Source organism: Oncorhynchus clarkii, chromosome 22 (genome assembly GCF_045791955.1).
Source record: "Oncorhynchus clarkii lewisi isolate Uvic-CL-2024 chromosome 22, UVic_Ocla_1.0, whole genome shotgun sequence".
Taxonomy (NCBI): domain Eukaryota; kingdom Metazoa; phylum Chordata; class Actinopteri; order Salmoniformes; family Salmonidae; genus Oncorhynchus; species Oncorhynchus clarkii.
The window spans coordinates 32,579,684-32,584,683 of record NC_092168.1 but is presented as its reverse complement, the minus strand read 5'-3'; the positions used below and the strand labels follow the sequence as shown (position 1 = coordinate 32,584,683).

At 43.0% G+C, this 5,000-nt stretch overlaps 1 protein-coding gene across 3 annotated transcripts in view; it reads right to left on the bottom strand.

Annotated features, from left to right (window-relative positions):
- Positions 1 to 5,000, bottom strand: part of LOC139380798 (zinc finger protein 385B-like) — a 168,798-nt gene that overhangs the window by 77,716 nt on the left and 86,082 nt on the right. The window lies entirely within an intron of this gene.

Here is a 5,000-nt window from a genome sequence, read left to right as displayed (position 1 = left end):
CAGGAAGCACCAGTGACTCGGTCAATAAGAAAGTGGTCAGATGAAGCAGATGCTAAGCTACAGGACTGTTTTCCTAGCACAAACTGGAATATGTTCCGGGATTCTTCCGATGGCATTGAGGAGTAAACCACATCAGTCACTGGCTTCATCAATAAGTGCATCGATGACATCGTCCCCACAGTGACCCTACGTACATACCCCAACCAGAAGCCATGGATTACAGGCAACATCCGCACTGAGCTAAAGGCTAGAGCTGACGTTTTCAAGGAGCGGGACTCTAACCCGGAAGCCTACAAGAAATCCCGCTATGCCCTCCGACGAACCATCAAACAGGCAAAGTGCCAATACAGGACTAAGATTGAATCACACTACACCGGTTCCGACGCTCGTCTTATGTGGCAGGACTTGCAAACTATTACAGACTACAAAGGGAAGCAGAGCCACGAGCTGCCCAGTGACATGAACCTACCAGGCGAGCTAAATAACTTATATACTCGCTTTGAGGAAAGTAACACTGAAACATGTATGAGAGCACCAGCTGTTCCGCATGACTGCGGGATCACACTCTCCACATCCGATGTGACCTTTAAACAGGTCAACATTCACAAGGCCGCAGGGCCAGATGGATTACCAGGACATGTACTCCGAGCATGCGCTGACCAACTGGCAAGTGTCTTCACTGACATTTTCAACCTGTCCCTGACCGAGTCTGTAATACCAACATGTTTCAAGCAGACCACCATAGTCCCTGTGCCAACGAACACTAAGATAATCTGCCTAAATGACTACCGACCCGTAGCACTTATGTCTGCATCCATGAAGTGCTTTAAAAGGCTGGTCATGGCTCACATCAACACCATCATCCCAGAAACCCTAGACCCACTCCAATTTGCATACTGCCCCAACAGATCCACAGATGATGCAATCTCTATTGCACTCAACAATGCCCTTTCCCACCTGGACCAAAGGAACACATATGTGAGAATGCTATTCATTGACTACAGCTCAGCGTTCAACACTATAGTGCTCTCAAAGCTCAACACTAAGTTAAGGACCCTGGGACTAAACACCTCCCTCTGCAACTGGATCCTGGACTTCCTGGCGGGCCGCCCCCAGGTGGAACAACACATCCGCCACGCTGATCCTCAAACGGGGGCCCCTCAGAGGTGCATGCTCAGTCCCCTCCTGTACTTCATGGCCAGGCACAACTCCAACACCATCATTAAGTTTGCCGATGACACAACAGTGGTAGGTCTGATCACCGACAACGATGAGGTCAGAGACCTGGTCGTGTGGTGCCAGGACAACAACTTCTCCCTCAACGTGATCAAGACAAAGGAGATGATTGTGAACTACAGGAAAAGGAGGACCGAGCACGCCCCCATTCTCATTGACGGGGATGTAGTGGAATAGGTTGAGAGGTTCAAGTGCCTTGGTGCCCACATCACCAACAAACTATCATTGTCCAAACACACTAAGACAGTCGTGAAAAGGGCACGACAAAACCTATTCCCCCTCAGGAGACTGAAAAGATTTGGCATGGGTCCTCGGATCCTCAAGAGGTTCTACAGCTGCACCATCAAGAGCATCCTGATTGGTTGCATCACTCCCTGGTCTGGCAACTGCTCGGCCACCGACCACAAGGCACTACAGAGGGTAGTGCGTACGGCCCAGTACATCACTGGGGCCAAGCTTCCTGCCATCCAGAACCTCTATATCAGGCGGTGCCAGAGGAAGGCCCTAAAGATTTGTCAAAGACTCCAGCCACCCTATTCATAGACTGTTCTCTCTGCTACCGGCAAGTGGTACCGGAGCTCCAAGTCGAGGTCCAAAAGGCTTCTAAACAGCTTCTACCCCCAAGCCATAAGACTCCTGAACAGCTAATCAAAGGGCTACCCAAACCCCTCTTTTACGCTGCTGCTACTCTCTGTTTATTATCTATGCATAGTCACTTTAACTCTACCTACATGTACATATTACCTCAATTACCTCAACTAACCGGTGCCCCCGCACATTGACTCTGTACCGGTACCCCCTGTATAAAGCCTCACTATTGTTATTTTACTGCTGCTCTTTAATTACTTGTTATTTTTATTTCTTATTCTTATTCATTTTTTTTTTAACTGCATTGTTGGTTAGTGGCTCGTAAGTAAGCATTTCACTGTAAGGTGACTGTGACTGTGTAACTTTGCTGAATGGACCCATCAGTCTTATCTTTGATATCAGTATTATAACAGTAGTAAATACACAGGAAATTATATTAACCATTCCTTGTGCCAATAGTAGATGTTGAGCACTAACCTAAAACCTGTGGTGGAAAAAGTACCCAATTGTCATACTTGAGTAAAAGTAAAGAAACCTTAGTAGAAAATGACTCAAGTTAAAGTGAAAGTCATCCTGTAAAATACTACTTGAGTAAAAGTCTAAAAGTACTTGGTTTTAAATACACTTACGTATCAAAAGTAAAAGTATAAATAATTTCAAATGTATTATATTAAGCATACCAGAAGACACCATTTAAAAACATTTTTACGGTTAGGGCCACACTACAACACTCAGACATCATTTACAAATTAAGCATTTGTGTTTAGTCCACCAGATCAGAGGCAGTAGGGATGACCAGGGATGTTCTCTTGATAAGTGTGTGGATTAGACAATTTTCTTGTCCTGCTAAGAATTCAAAATGTAACTAGTACTTTTGGGTGTTAGGGAAAATGTATGGAGTAAAAAGTACATTATTTTATTTAGGAATGTAGTGAAGTAAAAGTAAAAGTTGTCAAACAAATTAATAGTAAGGTAAATTACAGATACCCCAAAAATCGACTTGAGTTGTACTTTAAAGTATTTTTTACTTAGGTACTTTACACCACTGCCTAAAACTAGCTTTAATGTTGAATCAAGGATAGCGCATCAAGTGGGGAGCCTTCTATTTTCAATGTTTCATTGAGGAGCCCATGACATCCCAAATAGCAGCTTTTCTTTACAGCTCTTTCATAACATCATAAAACAGCAATAAAGAGTTATTGTCTGTTTCAAGCATCTGTTAATTAAACTACAATCATCATAATAAATATTATATCAGAGAAGATAAGATACTGTTACATACTGTAACAACCACCCAGATACAGTGCCTTGCGAAAGTATTCGGCCCCCTTGAACTTTGCGACCTTTTGCCACATTTCAGGCTTCAAACATAAAGATATAAAACTGTATTTTTTTGTGAAGAATCAACAACAAGTGGGACACAATCATGAAGTGGAACGACATTTATTGGATATTTAAAACTTTTTTAACAAATCAAAAACTGAAAAATTGGGCGTGCAAAATTATTCAGCCCCTTTACTTTCAGTGCAGCAAACTCTCTCCAGAAGTTCAGTGAGGATCTCTGAATGATCCAATGTTGACCTAAATTACTAATGATGATAATCAACTTGTAATCAAGTCTCCGTATAAATGCACCTGCACTGTGATAGTCTCAGAGGTCCGTTAAAAGCGCAGAGAGCATCATGAAGAACAAGGAACGCACCAGGCAAGTCCGAGATACTGTTGTGAAGAAGTTTAAAGCCGGATTTGGATACAAAAAGATTTCCCAAGCTTTACATCCCAAGGAGCACTGTGCAAGCGATAATATTGAAATGGAAGGAGTATCAGACCACTGCAAATCTACCAAGACCTGGCCGTCCCTCTAAACTTTCAGCTCATACAAGGAGAAGACTGATCAGAGATGCAGCCAAGAGGCCCATGATCACTCTGGATGAACTGCAGAGATCTACAGCTGAGGTGGGAGACTCTGTCCATAGGACAACAATCAGTCGTATGTTGCACAAATCTGGCCTTTATGGAAGAGTGGCAAGAAGAAAGCCATTTCTTAAAGATATCCATAAAAAGTGTTGTTTAAAGTTTCCACAAGCTACCTGGGAGACACACCAAACATGTGGAAGAAGGTGCTCTGGTCAGATGAAACCAAAATTGAACTTTTTGGCAACAATGCAAAACGTTATGTTTGGCGTAAAAGCAACACAGCTGAACACACCATCCCCACTGTCAAACATGGTGGTGGCAGCATCATGGTTTGGGCCTGCTTTTCTTCAGCAGGGACAGGGAAGATGGTTAAAATTGATGGGAAGATGGATGGAGACAAATACAGGACCATTCTGGAAGAGAACCTGATGGAGTCTGCAAAAGACCTGAGACTGGGACGGAGATTTGTCTTCCAACAAGACAATGATTCAAAACATAAAGCAACATCTACAATGGAATGGTTAAAAAATAAACATATCCAGGTGTTAGAATGGCCAAGTCAAAGTCCAGACCTGAATCCAATCGAGAATCTGTGGAAAGAACTGAAAACTGCTGTTCACAAATGCTCTCCATCCAACCTCACTGAGCTCGAGCTGTTTTGCAAGGAGGAATGGGAAAAAATTTCAGTCTCTCGATGTGCAAAACTGATAGAGACATACCCCAAGCGACTTACAGCTGTAATCGCAGCAAAAGGTGGCGCTACAGAGTATTAACTTAAGGGGGCTGAATAATTTTGCACGCCCAATTTTTCAGTTTTTGATTTGTTTAAAAAGTTTGAAATATCCAATAAATGTCGTTCCACTTCATGATTGTGTCCCACTTGTTGTTGATTCTTCACAAAAAAATACAGTTTTATATCTTCATGTTTGAAGCCTGAAATGTGGCAAAAGGTCGCAAAGTTCAAGGGGGCCGAATACTTTCGCAAGGCACTGTATATTCACCTTTCAGGCTTGTCAAAACAATTACACACAGAGCAATCAAATGATCCAGATAAAAGGGATAAAACACTCACTCACTCACACACACACACACACACACACACACACACACACACACACACACACACACACACACACACACACTTTCCTTCCTGTCAAGTCAACCCCCATACAGATTTCAAGCCAGTTCTATCTTTATGGAGATGCACTTGATACACACACAAGTGAGCACACACACACACACACTCAAAAGTGCATGCG